Source organism: Schistocerca gregaria, chromosome 2 (genome assembly GCF_023897955.1).
Source record: "Schistocerca gregaria isolate iqSchGreg1 chromosome 2, iqSchGreg1.2, whole genome shotgun sequence".
In the NCBI taxonomy this organism is placed as follows: Eukaryota; Metazoa; Arthropoda; class Insecta; order Orthoptera; family Acrididae; genus Schistocerca; species Schistocerca gregaria.
In genome coordinates this window covers 547,466,555-547,492,017 of record NC_064921.1, presented here as the reverse complement: position 1 = coordinate 547,492,017, position 25,463 = coordinate 547,466,555, and the positions used below count along the sequence as shown (strand labels likewise).

General features: G+C 44.8%; 1 protein-coding gene across 2 annotated transcripts in view; it reads left to right on the top strand.

The window, feature by feature from the left end:
- The window catches only part of LOC126331935 (protein gustavus), a 317,640-nt gene that overhangs the window by 190,283 nt on the left and 101,894 nt on the right, over positions 1–25,463 (top strand). The gene's annotated exons all lie outside the window — the stretch shown is intronic.

Sequence of the window (25,463 nt, the reverse complement as noted above, 5' to 3'; positions counted from 1 at the left end):
CGGAAAAATCTGTAAGTCCTGGAGTAAGTTATGTGTTAAACTTAGACTACTCGGTAGAAATGCAGAAGTCAAGCAAACACTGGCGCGCGCCGATCCATCACTCCCGTCCAGGCCAAAAGTTCCAAGCGAGGATGCCTCTCTAATTTTCGAGAGTCAGACCTCGGAAACGCACCCGCCACAATCTTAACCAATCCCAGAAAGGGCTTTAGTACCCCAGTGAGAATTTGGAAATGATTTCACTAGCTTCCACTCAAGTCAATGTCTACGCCAATGAGCTTCCTATTTTCAGAAACGAACGGTGTAACCATGTTCCCACATCCAGGCTAGATCTGGAAATTTTGATGTGAACTTCACACTGCGTTGTCATGGAAGGTCAGAGTTAAGATATTTTCCAGACCCATGTGTGGAACAGTCTAGAGACCAATTCTGCGGGAGATCCGCAAGTGGCCAGCTGAAGACTCCACCGGAAGTTTACGAACAGGCAAAATTCTAACCCTACCATTAGCGGTCTCCCTTTGTGCTGTTGAAAGGCTCCTTCGACCGTCCTTTCGTCCCATTGTCCAGAGCGCCGGCGCGATTCGTGCTGAAAGGGTTGTTTAGCTGTTTGTGTGGTCCACTACAGCGGAAACCTTTAGAGTGACGGTTGGGTCCTTGAGAGCGTGCGAAAGCGTCAGCTGTAGTCCGTGTCAAGTTCGGGGAATTCCCGTAGCCCCAAAGTCAGGTACATTAAATAGCTGCTGTAAATATTGGGTGGGTGCAGCTACTCAGAGGTCTGGTGTGGGCCGTAATTATCGTATGGTAGCAAATCTTAGATCTGCTGGAACCTAATAACACTGGAAAAAATTAGTTCCAATTTTGGCCACCTGGTGCAAATGTGGCACTGTACGTCATCTTGGCGTTTCCGGTGCTCATGTTGACCAGTTGCGTAAGGCGGTTGATAATAAAATCAATATTACGGCTTTCTCATTTGTCTGACCTTTTCAAAAGCCTTTCTTATATTCACAGCGTCTGATTTGTACCTGGTGGCCAAGATTGGAATAATTTTTTTTCTGAACTAAATAGGTCCCGCATTAACGAATTGGAAATACTTCAAAGTTTCAATTCCATATGATTATTACATCCCAGACTGGAGCTGAGTAGCTGCACTGTCGTTACAATCACTCGGTATGAAATGTTAAGTACAGAGAAATCACTTATCTACATTGTTACAAGCTACGGCCTAACCACTCACGTAATCAGCGCGCAATGCGAGTGACATGTCAGTAAACAAAAATCGAACCTGAAAGTAAAGGTACAAGAATTCGTATGGAAGTAGGATGAAAATGAGGTCCTGAGACGCCTCACATGGTCTTGACGCGAATCCTATGGGCAGGCAGTTTTCTGACTTTTAGTCCAAAGAATAGGTTGCACGTTTCATCTGCGTCAGCGGTTGGAGCTGGTTCAGCACCTACACATCCATGCAGTGGTTAAATTTGTCAGTTTCATGGGAATAATGGCACATTAGCTTTTTGTACCCACTGACATCACGGTAAATCATGCAGAGTTTCGGAACAGTTCGGGCAGGTTTTCGTTGTAAGCGGCGTAGTCTGTAAGCAGATAGTCGCTGGTAAGGTCTAGTAAGATATTTATATGTATCGTGACTGGCACGGGGTGTGGACGTAGACCGTCAGGCGCTGACTTGTTCGCTGGAGTGAAAGGCGTGCGTTGTGGCTTACAGACGGTGCCGCACTTCGCGGCTGTGGTGACAACGCCCCCGTTGTGGGCTCCAGTGGCCGCCTTGATGCTGCATACGATCCATCGTTTTATTTCCTGTCAGTGCTTCTTAAGGCGCCATCTAAAATCCACATGTCGGCAGGCAATTTAGTACAGTGTAGCGCACCATGATCAGTTCCGTAAGAACTCTGTAATTATGCTACTGATTCCTTCTGTTCGTAGAGATAGAAACTTCTCTGTTTGCGGATTTCTTCCCCGTAATGGAAGTGAAAGGTGTAGTACCGAAAGCTTCTACAGTAGCACAAACAGTTCTGGAAGTGGCTCGTGTGCAAAGAACAGTGTGTTCAATTTCGTTGATCCCGCCAATACGTTATTGAAAATAACTACGCTTACTAGTCCCCAGTTCCGATTTATTGGACTAATCGGGTGGGGTGGGAGGGTTGCTGGGAGCCAACGTTTGTAGGAGCTCCATCTGCCCCCCCCTCCCCCCCCCTTCTTCACCTAGCTTGAACTCGTCCAGGGTATCGAGAACGAGGCGCTTCACATACCGTGCACGTTGCAACGGGTGTATCGTTCTTTACTGCTGCTTTGTGGTTTTGGATCGATTTGATTTTTTCCAGAGTGAATCTTTCACTCTCCAGTGGAGCGAGATGTGAATGTGCGCTGATGTGAAACTTCCTGGCAGGTTAACACTGTATCGTACCGGTACTTGAATCCAGGACCTTTGCCTTTTGAGGGGAAAGGGCTTTCCCGACTGAGCTATCTGCAGCGCGATTCAAGACCAGTCCGCACAGATTCACTTCCGCCAGTACATCTACCTTTTTGATTTTCGTTGCACCCCTTCGGATGTCACATTTTACACATCTTCTGTTCGCATATGCATATTAAACGTCATATGGAATACGCTGCATTCCCTCGTATACATTCTATAGTGTGATGCCCTGTAAGTTGGTTGTCACGTTCCTGATTCTTCACCTCGCTACTTCGACCCAGTCAGAATGTCACCTTTCTCATATTACGGAAAGGTGACGAATGAAGGGTGTCCTATTAAATGCTCTTACGGGTTAAAAAGTTTACATCCGTCCACGACAGCTGAACTGCAGTGTGTGTGTGTGTGTGTGTGTGTGTAGCTGTTCGCTTTCTGTGAGGTAATTTTTATCATTTGCGTTGTCCTGCCTAGATTCATTGGAAAGCTGCTGTTTTCGCTCATGCCGTAACATCTTCAGGCTAATGAGCTAACACGGCGCCATACTATCGTATCTGATTGGGAAATGGCTCAACACCGGACAGTACATCGTAATTATTTTGATTTCTTTAGAATTCCGGGATCTTCGCCCGTCTGAGTGCGTCAGAGTTATCGCAGAATCATTAAATAGGCAAATGCTTGCAGTGGATCTTGATAAATGTTTTGCCCTTAAACTGAATAAAGTAGTAAAAGCTTGCAGAAGAAACTACCGCAGTTGTTTCCTTTATTCTCTGCAACGAAAAACGTTAAAATGGAGCACGGTGAGGAACGGAGAACGTGGCACACAGCGCCCCGAGTAGCATCTGCCGCACTTTCATTTCGCATTCAAAAAGAAGAAAGGCACGCACCGTGCCTGGCGGCGAAGGGAGTTTCAGCTTTGCTCTTTCTTCCCTTCCGGTACCAGAAGTCACCGAGGCCGGTCGGTCCACTGTGTATTTCCAGCCGAGTGAACAAGTTCCTACGGCAACCAAAAGCTCCATATGCAAGTAGGCAGGTCACCTTTGAGTTGCCCGACAGCACTGCGAATCCCGCCGTTGTCCACATACTCCCCTTCGCATACTTCCTCCTGCCACCTTACCCCCCCCCCCCCCCCCCCCAAAAAAAAGAGAACCTACTGCCACATTGTCCGCTGAAGTTTGCCATAGACAGTACAGACCGTATGCGCTGTCGCCAGTAACATTTCTCAACAAGTCGACTGAACTCATTAGTCATTCTCTTGTTTCGTTCCCTGGTCATTTTTTCGTTTTTCACCACAATACTTTCCTGTAAGTAATATCTCACTTGCGCACTCCTTGTTAGCTAGCTGTCTGCGTTGTTTGCTTCCGCGGCGGAAAAGTCAGTGTTTTTTTTTTTCCCGTGCGCCTGGTATCGGTTTTCCCTTAGACGCTTTGGCAAGGCACTGTGAAGTAGCCTATGGTGGGACTGCTGCTTCTTGGTCTTTGAACCTGCTCACCGCATGTGTTGCATCCATTAGTGCTGCGATTTTCATACCGCTGAGAAGCACACCTTATTTCCTGCGGCCATTGCGTTTCAGTGGTTCTGATCTTCATCCCGGTATTCTGGGAACAAACTTTTTAAGGGGTTTACCGCTACGTCAGATTGTACGGTCCGGATTTGAAAGTAATGCCGGTCAGACGTGTGATACAGAAACACGCTTAAAATTTATAGTAAGCGCTGTGTGTCCTGTCCAATAAGATTTCCAGTAATTCGAGGTATTATCTCAGCAGTGGCTGGTCGCGATGGTGGGTAGCGTACTTTATGGTCAGCACTGCACAAGACCGCCGTTGAAGATCGCAAAGGCGAAGCTTCTGTAGGCGGCAACGGCGGAGACAAGTTTGTAGCGTAACTCTCAACGTAGCAAGCACCGGCAATCCGACAATTGGTATTATCAAGTAGGATAAAGTTATATCTTGATCAGATGGTGTAATTCTGCAGTAACGACGGATCGAGAACGGGAGTAATGAGTGCAGATAGCTTTATCTTAATTATTCAATAAGTAACAAAGCAGATGATTCCGATGGAATTCTTTGTCATAGGAAAGTTTGGAGTCACATAATAAAAGCAAAATTGAGTATTGGACTATGCGTAGTGTGTCGTATATATTTAAGTTGGTTTCAAGAAGGCCGTGGCGAGAAAGTGGACTAATAGTAAGAGACGAAGGAACTCTTTACCGGTTGAAATCGGGCGACTTCAGTGGCCGGATTGTGAAGAAGTTTCTGTAACTTTTTCTGTATCGCAGATCTGTTAGGAAACTGTTCGAAAGGAATAGCTAGTACTTCAACGTGACGTTACAGCTAGCGTCAAAAAATGACTTTACGGAAGCTGTTTGTAACATTGTCTCCGTCCGTCGTCTCGGAGCTTTCGTAGCGTCTTAAGTCCTGTCGTGGATGTGGCCAGAATCCACCTCTTAGCGCCATGCGGTGCGCGAGACAAATCACGTGACGTATTGCCCTTTAGACTGCCTCCCAAGCATTTGTTACCGGACTTGCATAATTTCTAGGCCCTGCTACGCCTACGCTATAAACCCAAGTAAGGGTCGAACGCCTCGCTTAGACTCGAGAGACAGGGTTAAAACATTCACTTCTTTTATACCACTATTCAATGACATGAAGCCATTTGGCTACCTTCAAAAACTCCAAAGTGGGACCACTGGATTGGACAACAAACAGCTCAATCTGTGCACGGTCACAAACAGGTTTCTAGTCTCCTCTGTAAACAACACAGCAAGGCTGTCTAAAGTCAAAGAGGGAAGGGAATACACGAGAATTCGACACTTCAAATTTCTGTTGAAGAAAAGCACAGTTGGTGTTCTAATATACCTTGCCAAACCCGCTTTGTCCGTCAATGTGTCTAGCAAACCCGTTGTTCGCGCGCTGTTAAGCTGCCTCATAGTGAAGTCTATGTACGCCCGTTGACATCAAACTCTCACCTCGAAAACCAGCAATTGATACGTTCATCACTCAAACGAAGGGGAACGCTCTTCCGAGCACTTCCGTACTTTTCACATCTACAGAAATAATCTTATTGCTCCCTGACTACAAACTTCCAAAATACGCCTCCAAAACCCCTAAGTCCTAGAGGGCTCAACCGGCCCCCTGCACCCTATCACTGCCATCGGCCGGCTCATAGGTTTCGCGAGCTGCCCATTGTTCGATATTAGGTTTATTCAAGTAGCTGCCAGAGAGCTACTTTCAAGCGATAAAAAGCAGGCGTCCCTGCATACGCCCATCTAAGATGACGTAGACACCCATGTTTGTTGTTTGCTCTGTTTACTCTTCTCGTCCTATTTCTGGTTGAGTTCCCGCCCTTATACGTCGATCAACAGCTGATGATAAAGCAGCAGCAAAGAACCAACACACACATCTGCACTACGTCTGATACTTGCCGCTTCGTGGCCAGAAAACCACAAAAGGTCAGCAGCGGCTTTCCATTTCCCCTTGCCTGATACGATTAGAGTTCCTCAATTTTTCACTTAATACTTTTGCCACATGATACCGCACGAGGAAGTGTTCCATAAATTCAGCACCACTATATTGCGGCGACACATTCTCGACTTTTTTATGTTTGGTACGATGTAACTTGTAAAACATCCAACTCATTGTCACTCGACAAAAAATCCGATCCCAATTTGCTGGACATCTACAATAAATGGCAGGAGTTTGTGTTTTAATCGATTGCAGTTCTTTTGTGCTTAAACTGTTATTTTATAAGAATAATTAAAATGCTGACTCTACAACTAACTGAAGAGTGAACAGGTAGTTGAAGGCGGAAACTGCAACAGCTTCCTCAAGACTGAAGAAACAGCCAGTCACGTGGGTCGAACCCAACTATAACTACGGCAGCTGGGCGCGTGCGCGAATCTCTCAACTTGCGAGCGCCAGAAACTCTGCCGGGTACAGTCTGGCTGCTTGCTCTCACTGCTTTACACAGCAAATAGCTACGTTCAAAGTAGCCAGGAGGAGGACAAGGGGCTGGTCATACGCGATTTCAGCTCTGCGCATGCATGTGAGCTTGCTGGCAGCTGGTTGAACGAACCTATAATATTCACATGCCGACATATCGGCCAGTCTGCTCACAGAGCAGAAAGGAGTCAGTGTGATTGGTCATTGCCGGCTAGAGCTCAGTATACGGAGTGCTTCTATCTGCCGACACACTCCCAAGTATCTTCACAACGAGTGCCAGGAAACTCCAGCCACTCTTCTGGAAATACCGTCGCCTTGGCAGATCAACCAATTGGGCCAGGCCATCGCACGTTAGCCGCATTAGGCAACCCAGCTCCCGGCTGGCAAACTGTCACTGTCACGAATTAGCGACGTTACGCTCTTAGGACTTTAATCCCTTACTTTGTAACCATTTACTGTAGGGTTCTTTCTCTTTATTAGGTTACCTTTATTCGCATCTGATGATCGCTGCCGTCGGTTGCACGAAGTGGATTCGTGGTAGCCTGGTGATCATGCTAAGAAAGTCGGAAGAGAGCAGTAGAACGTCTGGGTTATTTGCCCTTCGACGCAAGTTCAGGGGCGATCGCCGGTGGGGAGTCGGGCGTGGCCACGCCAAGGCTGGGTCGGTCTGGTCTGGTCTGTTCTGTTCTTGCCGTCCGCCGTACACTGGCCGGGAATTCCATCGCTGCCGGCGTGCCGAGCCGCGTTCCGATCTCGTGCCTCCCCCCCCCCTCCCCTCCCCTTCCTCTTCCGCCCTCCCCCCTCTCTATACTGCGAAGCAGTTACGCGTCACTCTAACTTTTCGCAGTGAAATGTACCGCACAAAATCTGGAGTACAGACTGAAACTACAGCATCAGCTGTTTAGTAGCCCGGACACACGACGAGCACCGGTGTTGTCGCCTGACACATCAGCCAGTAGAAACCGCTTGTAGTGACGCTTATGTTACGAACTGACTAAGCGTTGCCTCCCATCCTTATCCGGACTCCCCGTACACGAAGTGCAGTGCGTCATGGAACAAAGCTCAGCCTGCGGAGAGATGACGCGGCGTTGTTCTTGGAACCAGCGTACTCAGATTTCAGCGTTAACGTCACAGATCAGAAAACTTACACCTGCACCAATACTCTGCAAGTCATATAACTATGGCAAAGGTACTTCAGGTACGACCATTTGATGTCACCCCCTCACCACGCACCCATTCCCTGTTTTGCATTCGCGAATGGCGCGTCAGAAGAATGATTGTTGGTAGACATCCGAATCAGCTCTGATCTCCCGAATTATCCGTTGTCATTTTGCGAGGCTCTTGCAGGATCGTAATCTGAATTTCAATAGAAGACCTCTGCAGGATGTACAACACCTCCCTTGTAACGTCTCACACTAATTTCTCGAGGGTCTTCGTAAAGCCGTCGCGTCAACTGAACAATCCTGTGGCCAAACGCACCACTCTTCGTTCGATCTTTTCTTAAACCAAGTTTGGTGGTAAGAGCACCAAATTGACAAGTACTAAAAAATCGGTCAGCAAATATTTTGTAAGCTGCATCTATTGTAGATTAAATTTCCATTAACTTGTTCTATGTGGTCATTCCGCTGGGTCGCTCTGGATGGGATGGTCTCTCTTGCATATTTTGCAGTAATTTGTTTCCAGTAATTAGTTATTAGTGTGACTGTACGCAGTAACGGATTTCTTCTATATACGCGCGATATGCTAGATTTATGTAATTTACGTAAAGGACCAACTGCCAGTTCCTGCACCATTTATCAATCCTCCGCAGGTCTTGCTGCAGGCTTCTGACGCTTATATCTTACAGACAACCGCATCTCGGTAAACACTGTCGTGGACTTTCTGACGCTATCCATTAGTGTTCACAGTAATGATCTTATCGAGCTTCCTTGAGTATTCCTGAAACTAAAGTGTGTAGCGTCATCTTCACTGACAAATATCTAATCTCGAGATTGTCAGATGATTCAGTTGACGCAGTTTCTTTTGCTTTGTCTTGTGAAGAATTTGAAATATTAGATGTGCACTATGACGTGTACATTATAGACGGAGTTGGAATAAATAACACGCTATCAGATACATTAAAATCTCAATCTGTTCTTTTTCCCTCCCCCTAGCAACACCGAAAAGGTAAAAATTACAAGTGAGCTCAGTTTTTACGACAGCCTCTCATTTTATGACACCGTGAATAATGCGACTTGCGGACAACATGGAATCGTTAGAGGTGGTCTAGTTCTGGTGGCTAAATGTGGAGAATGGATAGATCAGTTACAAAGGAAGTCATTCCTACATTCACCAGCCACACAAACTTAACACAGTATTCTCCCCCCGCCCCCTCCCCTGTCCTCAGGCTGAGTTTCATTGTCTGCTTTTCACGCTCTGAGTGGAATACATACTGGTTACAACTCCGTAGTAAATTTTGGAGGTAGGAGACCCGGTGAAAATGATTGCTTTTGTGGTTCCTGGAGCTACTTACCAGTAAATTTTTGACACCTTTCTCGTAGGGTTAGCGTTACTAATGACCTCTTTGAGAGGAGCGGATATTCAACCTTCCTGCGGAATGCACGGCTCTGTAGCACACAGTTACCTGCTCTTGGTTATTAGGAAATTTGTGTGGTTACGAAAAGAGTGTGTGTGTGTGTGTGTGTGTGTGTGTGATGCTTCAGGCGTGCAGATGTGGTTTCTTGACCAAGAGATGTCGATGTCAACTAATATTTCCATTTAGGATCTTTAGGTTTTTTATTTAATCGTATGGCTAGTGCCCCCCGTCGGGCAGACCGTTCGCCGGGTGCCGGTCTTTCAATTTGAAGCCACTTCGGCGACCTGCAGTCGATGATGATCGAACCCGGGCCCCTAAGGATTGACCATTCAGCTACCGGGGTGGACAAGGGTCTCCAGTTACCCGTAGGAACACGAGTGCCCTTGTGTTAATGTTATCAGTCTGCTGTGTACGTCTGTGAGATGCTCTGATATTGCTACCGCAAAATCGAAGTTACTGCAGTGGGTATGTAATAGTTTGACGGTGCTGCTGCGTAGATATAATTTGTTACCGGTGTTCAACAAATACCTCATCACAGGATGAGAGCTAGAATTGACGGGGCTTAAAGAAAACTTGTCAGTGCAACGCTGCATCCTGGTCGATTTTTTGGTTGCTAAAAAAATTTTCTTTCGTAGGGTTATTTGATCGTAAGTATAGTGAGTATAGCCGAAAGTTCAGGGTTTCTGTTATTCAGGTGTGTAACCTGTTCGTGGCATACCGGCTACTTACTGTAAAAAAATTCAAAACTGACTGCGTACGTACTGAGGCAATCACACAAACGTATCAAAAACAATGTTGGATGCGTGAGACACTGCGTAGTGTTAGAACTCATTATCGTACTCTGCCGAACAGTATAGTGAACAAGAATCCTCAGGGCATGCTCAGTTTTACGAACCTGTTGACAAGGACGAAGCTATTCTCCCAAATTCCTTTGGAAGATGCCGTGTTTGAGAAGCTGAGAGCGAGGTTTTAAAAGTAATGGAGTGTCCCCTTTAATATTCAGTGTATGAGTGTTTACCCTTAGGGGTAAAATAGTAAACATATTTTTTGTCAAACGTTGTACAGAACCAGCAGGATCTTAGAGTTCTTACTTGAGACAATCTTGACTGCATTAGATCTGTAGACGGTTACCGGTTTGTGTTGTTACTGTTGCCATGCCGTCCGGCGGTAAGTACATGTGACCGTCAGAGTGGAGCTTAGAAGTGTTAGGCAATTACGCCGGTACCTTGCGGCCTTGGCGGACTGTTTGACCGCTGGCGCAGCTGCCCCCGGCCGTTCGCTTGGTGCCAGATTCTGCATACTCACCTTCCTCGCCCAATACAAACGGCGAAGGTGAGATACTGCGGTGGGCTGCCAGCTAACGCCACGATCGGTGTCTGTGGGAGTGTTAGGACTCAAAGCTGTAGATATTAGTACGCAGACAGCGACTTTAGTGTCAGATAAAGTTCCAAGCGAGCCGCTCCTTTGATTAGCAGTGGTACTTCAGAATTTGAAGAACCCAGAGCACTTTGAGTTTTAAAGCCCCCGCATCTTTTTATCATTGGGACATAGGGCTTCGTACTGCCCCGAAATTCGAACTAAGTACCAAAGAGACGGAAAAGCAATAACAATACCTGATTTTAAGGCGAATTGAATATAAAATGAAGTGGAGTTCTGACTTCCTAAGTTATTTTTAGCTAAGTTCCCACCAGAATGCGCTGTAGCCTTCATGCAGCAGTGAACATTTCCAAACATTTGTTTGGCTACCAGCCCGGTGTTCATCTAGCTGGGTGTGGTAAACCGCCTAAAACAGCATCCAGGCTAGCCAGCTCACCATCCCTTGTCGTTAATCCGAGGGGATGTGGTCGGGGGTTGGCGTTCCTCTCCGTCCCGGACAAATGTTTTCAAACGATGTATTTCTGACTTCAAATCTCATGGAAGCTACGTAAATGCATTATTATTACAGCATCTGATATATTACTTAACTCTCGACTTTTAACTTCGTTAAAAGTAGGGGTGACGGCAAGCTAAACCCTGAGATTGCACCTGATACATACCGTTGTTAGTCATTTGTATAATATGACTGATTCTAGTTGTGGCTCATAATCTGAGTTTCATGACGTGCGCAATCTATACTGCTGATGGAGAAACTACTCAAAGAACCACTTTAGAGAACAGTACGGTAGTTAAAAGAATCCACACAACCTAGAAGCTTCGCTATCAATGCAATTAAAACGTAAGTACGCGAATCTTAGGAAGAAGGGAGATAACTTAAACGAACTATCAGCAGCAGGCCTCAGGTTTGAACTCTCGCAGAGCGTCAATGATCGGAAATGTTAAGTGGACGAATTACATATCAACTAAAATAACTGTCCATTTTATGTGGTAATAGATGTTTATAAACGTTTAAGAAATTACTGGCCTCCAGGCGATTTACTAGACAGCCGAAATTGGAAAGATAATGAGGCCAGATGTTAATGTCCAGGTTTCCCATTTGTTGGTTGTACTGATGAGCAGAGCTGAGGATATTTCAACGGAGAGTTTTGCGCAAGATCTATGGGGCAGTTCGACAGCAACGTTTTCTGATCTACAAACATCAAAAAAAGATTTGCGTCACCTCGCTTCCAAGAGTACCGGAACCTGTAGAGAAAATCGGAATAGAGAACATACACCCTTTTTATTGCTCAGGAAAACATCACATAGCATGTTGTACCACCATACAGCGAGACCGTCAGAGGTGGTGGTCCAGATTGCTGTAAACACCGGTACTTCTAATACCCAGTAGCACGTCTTCTTGCACTGATGGATGCCTGTATTCATCGTGGCATAGTAGCCACACGTTCATCATGGCACTGTTGGTCCAGGTTGTTCCCTTCCTCAACCGCGATTTGGCGTAGATCGGTCTGAGGGGTTGGTGGGTCACATCGCCCGTAAACAGTCCTTTTCAATCTATCCCAGACATGTTCGTTAGGGTTCATGACTGGAGTACATGGTGGCCACTCTAGTCGAGCGATGTCGTTAGCCTATAGGAAGTCATTCACAAGATGTGCACAACGGGGGCGCGCATTGTGTTCCATGTAGACGAAATTCCCGACAGTATGCTGCCGATATGGTTGCACTTTCGGTCGCAGGATGGCACTCACGTATCGTAAAGCCGTTACGGCACCTTCCATGACCACCAGCGGCGTACGTCGGCCCTACATGATGCCACCCCAAAACAGGGAGCCTCCACCTTGCTGCACTCACTGGACAGTGTGTCTAAGGTGTTCAGCCTGACTGGGTCGCTTCCAAACACGTTTCCGACGATTGTCTCGTTGAAGGCATTTGCGTCGGGAGTGAAGTTGGGCATCATGCAGCCTATTGCACACAGTTTGAGTCGTAACAAGACGTCCTGTGGCTTCACGAAAAGCATTAAACAACATGTTGGCGTTGCTGTCACGGCTCTTCAGAGCCATAATCCGTAGGTAGCGGTCATCCACTGCAGTAGTAACCCTTGGCGGCTTGAGCGAGGTATGTCATCGACAGTTCATATCTGTGTATCTCCTCCATGGCTGTGTTGAGAGCCCTTTCTGACACAAAGTAACAATGCGGACGTGATCGATCCGCGGTATTGTCCGTCTAGGCATGGTTGAATTACAAACAAGAGCCTTGTACTTCCTTCCTGGTAAAATGACTGGAACTGATCGGCTGTCGGACCCCCTACGTGTAATGGGCGCTGGTCATGCATGGTTTTTTACACCTTTAGTCGGGTTTAGTGCCATCCGTAAACAAAGGGACTGTGTCTGTGACAAAACATCCACAGTCAACGTCTGCCTTTCCGAGTTCTGGGAACCGAGGTGATGGAAAATTTTGTTTATGTATGTAGAACGGATGCTGAGGTTGATTAGCGCATACGAGGTGCTAACATTGTAAGATTAATAAATTAGTTTAGCATGGCTTGGATATGTCCTTAGGATGGACGCTGGAAGACCGGCTGAAAAAAGCGGTGGACAGGAGACGAACATGTGGAAGAACAGAGAAAATCAGTTGGATGACGGCGGAGAACCGCACTGGAGAAGGCACAGTGAAGGACACTTGTTGAAGCGGTGAGACTCACGCAGAATGGTAATGCCATGCAAAGTACTGCAGAAGCTAGCATTTTTAACGAAAGTTGGCCTTTTCGATGATAAAGCCTCATTAAAAATCGGGGACACATTTGCAAAAGATTATTTTGCATAAATGTTGGGCGAACTGTTGGTGTTCTGGCGGCACCTCCGTGCAGTCGCCGCTTGTCTTCCTTTGGCGCAGCACGCGGAAGCTGCTCCCGGGGCATTTGCGTGCCGACCGGCTGGCCACGACAGGAAGCGCACGAGTTCGCGTGATCCAGCTCGGGGTGGGGCCGCCCCCGCCGCCAACTCTCGGTAATAACGGGCCCGCAGATTTATATCAGCGCCGCCGCCGGCCTTGCGATTGTCGGCAGGGGCAGGAAGTTTCCCAAAGTGGCGGGCGATCGCGTGCCGCGCTGATGGGCTGCCAGATGTGCGGAATGCCAGCGCCTCCCTCTGTACGGCGCCCGCACTCCGTATCGCACGCTCCTTCTTGTCGCTCAGGGCCGGGCCCGGCCTTTCCTCAGCGTCCTTCGCCACTGTGCGCTATTCCTGGAGGAAGGGTCGTCCGTGAAAATACCAAGTACATTGCTGGAAAAATGTCTCAAGGCCAAGTCATTTCATTGATAAATGACAGGTAGTTAGTCATTGCGGAGTATATAATAATTTCAGACAAAGTGACACTTCACAGTAAAGGGTGCCCCCACTCTGGCAGTAACGCAGGCGTGCATGTTCATATGCAAGCGACCATAAATGTGTCGAATGCTAGCCTGTAAGAGATTGTCTCGAGTATTTTTGCGCCTTCTGTCGGAATTTGGCAGTGATTCTTGCAGGCTCAGGACAAGTAAGTTCCCGCTTCACAATGTCCAATCAGCTGGCTAAATTTAGTGATCTTGATGATGTGTTCGGTTGTACACACGAAGAGCACTTTGGCGTCGCAGCAGCCGTTTGTGGACGACCCTTTCGAAAACGCACATAATGTTCCGTCGAAATGGTGGTAGCACGGGGATACCAATCTGTGCAATGTAGCGGACACTGGTTACTTTACAGTACAGATATACCAAATGGCCGACCAGGGTGGCCGAGCAGTTCTAGGCGCTACAGCCTGGAACCGCGAGACCGCTACGGTCGCAGGTTCGAAACCTGCCTCGGTCATGGATGTGTGGGATGTCCTTAGGTTAGTTAGGTTTAAGTAGTTCTAAGTTCTAGGGCACTGATGACTTCAGATGTTAAGTCCCATAGTGCTCAGAGCTATTGGAACCAATACCAAATGTGACCGCGAGTTGTAATGGCCTTTCCCACCCAAAACAATATGTTGGGGCTTACGTGTTGTGTACAGTGCACTACGGAATAGGCTGCTCACCAAAGCAACGGCACTTATGTGTACGTCCGTAACCCGCGTGTATACAGAACCTACTCTAATCATTGAAGACATCACCATTCCACTCTCCAGTCGACAATTTCAGGATAAGAGAGCAGCCGCGGATGGTCGTGTCGTGGTAGGCTGACCAGACGCACATTTGATCCTAGTCGTGCAGCAAGCATACGTTTCCCACTGGTGCTCTGTGTCTCAGCAAGGGCAACATGAGCGCAGATTTCTTCCCTGGATGAAGTTTGGACGGCCATTACTGCTCGCACAATGCGTCGATCTTGTACGTCTGCGCTGCAGGGACGTCCAGAACCTGGTCTATGGCAGTGGGATGTTCCACATTACTCTCAAAGCAGCAAAAATGTCACGGATACGTTGAGCCCAGCATCTGCAGCAATCCGTAGACATCCGTCAGACTTGCCGCAGACACAGTGCTTCTCCATTCCGATGACTGAAGTTCATTTGAAGTGCGTCGCCGAGGGGAGCGTGGTTATAATACGGAATGAACGTCGCAAACACTCACCACAGTTACTGCCTGCAGAGTCTAAACAGAGGGTGCATAGACAACTCTCCTGACCATCTGGTTGCAGATGACGATTACAAACGAATCAATAACACTAAAACTCCTCAGTCTGCACATATTATAACCCAGTGCCTCTATAAACAATCCTTGAGTGTTGCATTTTCTTTCCAAATTCAGCTACAGTGTAATTTCTACGCAACACCACTTATTGGAAACCTTCTAGGTTGCAGAGAAGTTTTAACAGCAAGACTACTTGCGTCCGTGGTTGAACGCTAGCAGAACCGTAACTTTCATATGCGTAGTGCGTTAATGAACACATTCTTACGCGCGTGCAGCTCGTCGTTGTGTAGAGCGACAGGAAAGAGCATGCGTGTAAATCGTGAAACCTGCACTAAAATAAGCGTAACTGCGTGGTGTGTGTAGTTGTTCGCCAGTTATAAAATATTGGGTGCCAGTGCAAGACGAATTTGTTGCCTCCTCGTAACAGTGAGGAATGGGAAGCCCTACCTGACAGGCAGGGCAGAATGTATGAGACAGGCGAAATACCCCCAGACTTCAAGAAGAATATAATTATTCCAATCCCAAAGAAAGCAGGTGTTGACAGATGTGAAAACTACCGAACTATCAGTTCAATAAATCACAGCTGCAAAATACTAACGTGAATTCCTTACAGACGAATGGAAAAACTGGTAGAAGCCGATCTCGTGGAAGATCAGTTTGGATTTCTTAGAAATATGGGAACACGTGAGGCAATACTGACCCTACGGCTTATCTTACAAGAAACATTAAGGAAAGGCAAACCTACGTTTCTAGCATTTGTAGACTTAGAGAACGTTTTTGACAATGTTGACAGGAATACTCTTTTTCAAATTCTGAACGTGGCAGGGGTAAAATACAGGGAGCGAAAGGCCATTTACAATTTGTACAGAAATCAGATGGCAGTTATGAGAGTCGAGGGACATGAAAGGGAAGCAGTGGTTGGGAAGGGATTGAGACAGGGTTGTAGCATCTCCCCGATGTTATTCAACCTGTATATTGAGCAAGCAGTTAAGGAAACAAAAGAAAAATTCCGAGTAGGTATTAAAATCCATGGCGAAAAATAAACTTTGAGGTCACCGATGACATTGTAATTGTGTCAGAGACATCAAAGTACTTGGAAGAGCGGTTGAACGGAATCGACAGTGTCTTGAAAGGAGGATATAAGATGAACATCAACAAAAAGCAAAACGACAATAATGGAATGTAGTCGAATTAATTCGGGTGATGCTGAGGGAATTAGATTAGGAAATGACACTTAAAGTAATAAAGGAGTTTTGCTGCTTGGGGAGCATATTAACTGATGATGGTCGAAGTAGAGAGGATATAAAATGTAGACTGGCAATGGCAAGGAAAGCGTTTCTGAAGAACAGAAATTTAACATTGAGTATATATTTGTCAGGAAGTTGTTTCTGAAAGTATTTGTATGGAGTGTAGCAACGTATGGAAGTGAAATATGGACGATAAATAGTTTGGACAAAAAAAGAATAGCTTTCGAAATGTGGTGCTACAGTAGAATGCTGAAGATTAGATGGGTAGATCATATAACTACTGAGGTATTGAATAGAATTGGTGAGGAGTTTGTGGCACAACTTACTAGAACAAGAGATCGGTTGGTAGGACATGTTCTGAGGTATCAGGGGATCACAAATTTAGCATTGGAGGGCAGTGTGGAGGGTAAAAATCGTACAGGGAGACCAAGACATGAATACACTAAGCAGATTCAGAAGGATGTAGCTTGCAGTAAGTACTGCGAGATGAAGCAGCTTGCACAGGATAGAGTAGCATGGAGAGCTGCATCAAACCAGTCTCAGGACTGAAGACAACAATAATATGGAAGGGTTGCAAACTGAAAATTATCATAGACTCAAGCCAGCTTCACGGTTATAATTCTTCTAATACTATGCAGTTTACATTGCCTGTGATTTCGCTTACACTGACAGGACGATTCAAATATTTTGCATTTACTACTACTACAAAATTATCGAAGTCTGTAGCCAATATTTTTCATTGTTTTAAGGTATTTCTTTCTCTTCCAACAGTTCTGTTTGGCTATGGCCAAAACAGGAACAGGAACCAAACCGAATCCAGCGCACACAAATTCCATGAAACACCTGATTAATTTCACTGATACACACTCAAAAAATAAGAACCGCAGGTACTTGAACAGCCCAGATTATAACCGGAACTCCCATAAACGCATAAAACTGTAGACTTTCTTATTACTGAAAGTGAGATCATCATATGACAAGATAAAAAAAAACCTAACGCGTCACACTTAAACACAGGTTTGATAACAGATTACAGCTTGATGTCCAAAAACTTTATACCACACTACCGCAGATTTTCGACAGTATTAACAGTGACATTTGTAAGAGCACATTTCCATATTTGTTAATCAAACGCGCTCATTTTGCAGATGACATGCTGTGTGCTTAAAAAAGGCAACAAACGTAGAAATTACGTAATGACTATAAAGTAAAAAGTGTAAAAGTATTCACACAATGTCTATTGCCAAACAGTGCATAGTTAACTTTTTGTAATGTTTTCTAACGATACAAATTTTTGCATGTTTTACTATAAAGAAAACCAGTGATGAGTTAGTATTTCTGTGATACTAGTTTAGAGAAGCAATCCAGTGTTTTGCATAAAGGTAGAACCATAGTCTCATATTGTCTTATTCAGACATGGATCAACAGAAGAGTTTAAGTTACAGTGGTTAAAACAGGGTAGTTTGAATTCTGATCTACATCATCTCTTTACCGGCGCTCATAATTTGATAAATTTAATTTCTTACAAATTATGTGGTTTAGTGGACCTTACTTCATCTTCGCCAACGATGTTGCTGAACTTATCACACTTCGTTTATTATTATATCAAAAGTAATATTTTAACATTTAAGTTACGGCAATGAACTGTAATAACTGCGATAAATTTGCTTTCCTTTCGCATCATCACATTGAAAGGCGGTGCGTTCGTCTAGCTTATAAAAAAAATAGGCCTGTATTATCGATGACATTGGTGAATAAATTTTGTAATTCACATTTTTCAACAATTTAATTGCAACTAGAATGGGAACGTTTTTCATTTTATTTTGTCTAGAGTTGAGAAGTTGTGCTGCGGAAGCATAGATGATCCAGATGTGCTGCGGAAGCATAGATGATCCAGATACAGTTGTATGATGGTGACGTGCTCTGTGGAGTACATGCAGATCTTCACTCGTTGCAGCCATGTAATATCACATGGATGCAATTAAGTTATTGCAGTGTGGCACGCATTGCATATAGTGCAACGTCTTTCGCAGGCAGATGAGGTTGCACTATGGGACGAACGAGGAATAAGTGAGTCTGACATACTTGTTGTAATTTTGTTTTAATGTGTTAGCACGTGGAAGCTTTTTAGCTTCGTGATAACTCCCAAGCAATTTGATAACAGCCAAACATTGCTAATGTTGGAGTAGCAGTAAATGTGTGTGTTCGCTTCGGACAGATGTATATTTACATAAACTACTTTTACGTTGTCGGTTGTAAACACAATCTTTGTTCGGCTATAAAATAAAAAGTTCATTTTGCTGATTTAATTGGTAATGTTAAATTACATTTTACGCAACGTTTGTACTGTAATGTAGGAAAAGTCAAATAGTACTATATTACGCGGAGGAAGAGAGAAAAAACCATTATTGCAAATAAGAACCCTAGAAATTCATTATATGCAGAATGGTTTGAGGAATTTTCCTTTTGAATGTAAGGATTGTCAGTGTCTTTTTGTTTCACAAAAAATGTGTAGTGACAGTTAAAAATTACTGGGATTGGGTGATGTTGTCTTGCTTAGATCATATGGTATTGATCTCCGTAATAACATTGTTTACTCGCTGTATCGTGACAGCTTAGTGCCGTTGTATCAGCCACTTGCTCATGTGGCCGGATTGGCTGCCACAGCTCTCTAAGCCCGTCATTGACATGTTTCATCCTTGGCCTAGCGAAATGCTGGTGGAGGAGCAAAACTATCACAGAACAAAATTATAAACAGCTACTTCCATTTAAAACAAAAGGGGCTGGTTATATTAACTGTGGTCTGGAGCTCGGATCCAGACGCTCATTACTCAGCTCGATAAGCTTCGGGTGCCCTTGAGGAGCTGTATTCCGCTCTGGTTATAAACCCAGGGCCGCCCTTGAAGACGTATTTTTCTGGCGCCCTGTGGCGCCACAGTATTGATTTCCACCCCAAGGCCCGCGCTTCTCCGCTCTTTCTTCTCTTGCCGACCACCGCTCTTCCGCGGCTTCCTCCGTATCCCCTGCCTCGTCCGTCGGCCCTTATCTGCCCCCCCCCCCCCCCCCACACACACACACAAAACAAACGTTTTGGGTGTGGGGGCGGGTTGTTCTCCGGCAGACGACTAAAGCACAGAACACGAGGCGCTATATCTGATCTTCCTTCTAAAGAAACAGTGGGGCATGCAAACACGGCGAATGGTCGTCCCATCCTGTGCTGTTCTGGTTCGTAACTTAAGTGGAATAGTCTTGCGCGTTTCGTCCTCATTGCCAATAGAGCTTATTTCGTAAGGACAAATTAGTGCCGTTCCTATTACTATAGTGGTGTGCAAGTCAGAAGGCGGATGTGTGATGCGTTCGTGGTACTGTACTTAGTAGCGTTGAGTGTGTGTTCAGTCTCTGTTCTACTCCACATGCTTCAGCCATTTCTTGCTAACAGGTAGTCCTTTTTTTTCTAAAGTTTGAGGGTACTCAGACATCGGATATGATGCAGAGAAAATTACTGATAACTGAAGCGTGGGATACCACCCGTCTGATTTTAGCCATTACGTCATCAACATGTCGAACTACAAAGAAATGGTATCGAAGTCTTCTAATGAAGCAGACGATACCGAGAAACACCCAAACATACAAGAGAATGTAGTATCAAACACTACAGTTTACACCACCTCAAATGAAGCATGCAATTCCCATCAGCTCCTGAACAATAAAAGAAAACGGTAACGTACACTTCAATTGACCTATAATATACCTCAAATGAAACAGGTGGGTCCAATCAACCCTCTGACATACAAAGCAATGCAAGGAAATATTACCGAACACACATTTTAACCTATAAAACACCACTAAGACACAATACAACAAAAACCATCCACACCTATCAACAGCAAAAGAAACTACACTACAAAAATCTTTTGTAACCTTGTTTGGCCCCCGAAATGGCGTAGATGATGGGTGGTATATTGTGCTTCAATCGACCCAATTTTTGATACAACTGAAAATTTACTTAACTATAAAACTACAGTGTAACTGACATTAATAACATTACAACAGTTTCCAAACTGACTTTAGTTCATGGCTGCTGTAGTCCTCACGCCTTCTTACTTTACTCTTGCTATCAGTAGCAAGATGTCTGCCTTTCATGAACCAAGAGCGTACATAGTCCATGAGCTGGACCATCATCAGTGGAGGACCAACCAACTTCATAAACATCAGATTGCTGACTGTGGAAAGATGAAACGGAACTCGAAAAAAAAAAAAATTACGTGCGTGAAATAAATCTTTGGTACTCTTCAAAGTTCTCAACATGGTAAAAAAAATTACTTCGTCGACTAAAGTTCAGGGGTACGCATCCCCCAGCGTCCCCCCCCCCCCCCCCCCCCCCCCCCCCAGAAAAACAGCACTAGTAACAGGAAACGTCTTGGGTACGCGCCACATCGAGCCAATTTCTTCTCTTTGCGCCTATAATAATTTATAAACGGTTAGAACGATAGTTGTCGCTTTTAACGCAAAACTGATTTCTTGATAATTTCCATAGTGAACACAGCGTTTGCTAGTAAAAATAAAAAACGCCAGACAGGCGTAGCGGAATGATGCTCTTCGATGGAGCGTCATGTGACGCACTGCCTTTGGCCATTGCGCATTCCCCGTCATCCGCCTTCCTGTATGTACTTCGTGGCGATTAAGTTTCCGTTTTGTATATGCTGAACCTCGAAGTCACGCCTTTTTCTCAGCTGTCACTCGGATCTCTGTCGCTTTAATGTCTGTAACTACACATTCTAGTACTCGTTGGCCATTTTTCCCACTTCACTCCCACCTTCAGTGACTAGGTAAAGTTGAAATACGTCGACCGGGTGTTCCCATTGTATAGAGAGAATTTTTCATTGTTGGTTCTGCTTCCTTGAAGTACTTCCGTGTTGTACTTCGCCAGTTAATTTTTTTTACCATCAAGTCAGTTCAAAGTGCCCTTACTTCCCACCACGTTTTACTATCGTACATCGAATGCAGGTTTAGGAGCCCCTTCCCGTACCTCGTTCAGAGGTGTCGCAGTGGCTGCTCACTCTTGTCTCCATTCGAGGAGACTTATTAAATCCTCGTCCAACCGGCCTTACAGAGAGTGGCGCACATAAAACCGGCCCCTGCGCTGAAAATAATATGAAGAAAATCAACGTACATAATCGCTTTTTTACATTTTTATTGTACAGTTTAATTATTAACTATGTAATTAACAGTTTAAGTAACAGATCTACTTTTATTAGTTCAAGAAGCATATTTTAGAAAGGAGTTTAAAGTCTTGTGTTCAAATGTTCTCCGCCAATATCCAAGCAAAGTTTGATTGGCGACTCCATGGCGTGTTGTGTGCACCACGATCAAATAGTTGATAGAATTGGAAGGAAAATCAGCATTGGCCGTATTTTGTTGTTTGTGATAGCTCTAAGCTAGTGGTTATAGCTTGATACCAGTGCCTTCCAATTTCAATTGTATATTACAGCACTGAGGATGGTCACAGAGTGACAGAAAATAGATTTTGCTGACAATAAAACAAAATACGGCCAATGCTGATATTCTTTTCAATTCTATCCAAGCAAAGTTGTGCACGTCGAAGCGTGTTAAGGAAAACACTTTTCAGTACCCTTTGAGGAATGTTCGAAATTTCTTCACATATGTTGTCTTTCAATGTGTCAAGTGTTCTAGGATTGTAGCGGTAGACTCTAGCCTTCAGAAATCCCTAGAAGTCACGTAGTGACAAGTCGGGAGAGCGGGCTGGCCACAAGCCCTTACTAGTGGTCCTCTCTTCTGTAAATTCAGTATGTATACGAGCTAAGGACAAATCCGACGTATGAGAAGTTGCCCCCATCTTGCTGGAAATAAGCACATCATTTTCATTTGGAGTTAAGAGCCGAAAATTCATTGTAGAGTTGCAAGTAAATGTGTGTGTCAGTCGTTGAATAACAATCGTTCGATAATGGTCACCAGATACAGCACACCGTACAGCAATTTTTAAATCGTGTAACGGCTTTTGCAATATGCCATGGTGATTCTCCGTAGCGCAGTGTCTCGTGTTCTGTGAATTAACGTAAGCCGACAGATGAAACCAAGCTTCATCCGTCGAAAAGAGGAACGGATCAAGCTGTCCGCCAGCGACATTTTCCAGCAACCAATTACAGTAATGTGTACGCTTACCCTTGTCCGCTTCTTTTATTTGCTCAACAACTCACACGGAAAGGTTTCATTTTTAAGACATAAAGATGCGTTGACATGACCTGTGAGATATTCCACATTGCTGTGATGATGGTATTGCCTTGTAGGGTCTTCTTTCAATGTATGCCGTCACGTTTGCCACAACTTCAGGTGTACATACAGTCTGTGCCTTATTTCTCTTTGAATTAATAATACTGCCTGTCGAACGCCACTTCCTCACTAGATCCTGAATCGATGATTTTTTTTCAGGAAAGTTTTCATGAAAAGCCACGAGCAACTCGAATGGATCCAGACCTCACATATGCGACAATGAACACACGTTCCTCAATAAGGCAAGGCATGACAATGAAGTACACAGTTTGAAACGACTACTTTCCGTATGAAGTACTCACACGCTTCTGCTGTTGGAAGGTGGCAAAGAGACTGACAAGCTAGTAATGCTACTCACGTGCGCTTGCAGTCAGTTTCGGGCGGGTTTTATGTGCGCCCCCCTAAGTTTCCCTAAATCACTTACTGCAAATGCGTTTTAACTCTGCTGCAAATTGGGCACTGCCTTTTTAGACATTGTCATTTGCTAAGTGGCGGTACCTCACCACTTTGTACACATTGCACCCAAGTTTTAACTGTCCGCCACTTCCTGATGGAATGTCCATTTTTTAACCTTTTACGTTCCCGTTTGCCGTCTGAGTTATCGGCCGTTTTAGCAAATGACGCGCGGGATGTCGACAGCGTCTTACTTTTTATCCGCCAAAGCAATATGGTGAAGGCCATTTAATTTTTAGTTTTGGACCTCCGTTTCTGTATGGTCTTTTTCAGCCCTCTTTCCTCGTGACTCTTTTTAGCGGTCTTCCATCATGTCAGTTGGGACTGACGTATTGTGGTTTAACTCCTCTCTGTCTTCGTGTTCTAAAGTTTTGACGTGGGCGCGTATGACCCCAGTTTGACTAAAACAAAACAAATTGCAAATGCCGGCGTGGTTCCACTGGAGAAGACACGGCTGGCTTTACTCTCTATCTTTTCGCAATCGGACCTCAGACCCATGAACTGGTCTTGGTCTGACTGTAAACCGTTCTTTTTCCTCTTCCCTGCACTGCGACAGAGAATAGCCCGAACTCACATGCAGCACTATGTGGCAGTAATCCCGACAATACTGATGATTGCTGTAGGTATTTAGCCAAATGCCGAGATCAGCTTAAAATACCTCCCTAATCATTCAAATTTCATGACGAAACAGGAAATATTCGCCAGCTCTTCCTGGAACCACGTTTGGTGCAAAAACACAACTTAAACGAATCTGGCACAGATGTTCTTTAGAAACTTATAGCTTTTTATCTTTCCTAAGCACCGTTATCTTCAGAACAATCTCAACCATCCTCGTCTGTAGTCATTAGTTATTGATTACAGAAGCGGAACTCTCATAGAATACTGATAGTCTAACGTTACCTGGAATGTCAGTAAGACTAGAAAATAGGGTGATAAGGAGCAAGTGGCGTCTTTGTTGTGGTTTGTACATAAAAAATTATGAAAACTATTATTCCAGGCAGCAACGGCGTTCAGAGAATATTGAGGGGGCAGCGGGGAAACGTATAATCAGCGCTATCTTGATGACGCTGTAATCACGAACCTGTGGGTTGCTTAGAGCTTATACTCGAAGGCAGACGGTGACAAAATGTATCTAAGCTTAGCTGTCAGAGCGAAGAGGAAGCAGTGAGAGATCGATCAAAATAATTGTGGTAGTTCTTCGTTATTCCTACTAGAGGAACTACTCCAGGCCTGTAGTGAATTAATATTGAGAATATATTTCATTTTATTCTTTTGTGGTTGATTGCTTTGGGGACTGGACGAAGGGGCGACCGACATAAGTGGATTTGCCTGTGGTGCTAGCTGGTATGTGGCGTTAAAGGCTGCTGGAAGTGTGCTTATGCCTGTGTAATAACATTAATCCAGACTTGGTTTAGCAAGCAGCCATAACGCTGACACTGTTGCCATTACGTGTTACCTGCGCTCTGTTGCATGTGCTAAGTTGCTAAGCCTGAGTAACTACGACGTGTTAGCGTAAGGATCCCACAGTTTCCTCGTTGCTTGGAGCTCGGAATTTTGTCAGGTGGAGTAATGCTGGCCTGGACGCTGTCTTGCTGGCTTCTGGGAGTAGTTTCTCATGCCTACCTGCTTGTTTCATACCGCTCGTTCTCGCTACCCTTCCTCGGGTCTCCGAGTCTTTTGTCGACGCATTGTACAGACGCGCCAAGTATTTTGTTCGTAACTATCACGATTTATAGGCTAAAATTAGGATTTTACGGGAGCCATGTTAAAATTGCGGAATTTTGTATAAGTTATACAATGCAAGGTCTTTCGTTGCCTCATTTTGTCAGTCGGTATTGTTTCAGAAATAACGCAATACTCACTGATCATCTGTTCAGCACATCTTATTTCACACTCCACTAATATTTTGCATTAAATTAATAACTGCATTTTATATTTGAAAACCGTAACTTTGGAAGCTAATTTCTAAATTGGCAGCACCTTTTCTTGTCCTTTCTACTAGGGTTTAAAGTCGTAAATTTTTTACTTTTCAGATGCTACAATTAGGCTTCAAATAGAGAATTGTCAATTTTAAAATTTTCTGCGGAGGGCTACTAGGCCCGCTCCCCAAGGTTCTTTTCCTCATTCCTGATGTCTTCTTTGTAGACCCGGCACGTCTGCATACTGCCAAAGCTCGGAGCAGAGCCTCCGTCGTACTAAGTTTTCCCAGAAGTGCAGTCCATGCATACACCTTAAAATTCCTAAAGCATGCACTGCTCATTTGTTTTTCACATTTGCTGTAAGTCTGCATTCTTAGTTGATGTAGTCGAAGCAGGACGAATGTAAATTTTTCTCCATTTTTAAATCATAAGTGCTACAAGACAAACTTCGGAAATTCCTGGAGTTAAGAGAGCCTTAGGTGGAAATTGTTACAAACAAGTAACCGCGGTAAGTTATTGCTTTTAAATACAGCCCTGCCTTTAAGGCTGCGTCAGGCTTGCTCTGGTCCCAGATATTGAATTTGTGTTGCGGATCTCCAGGG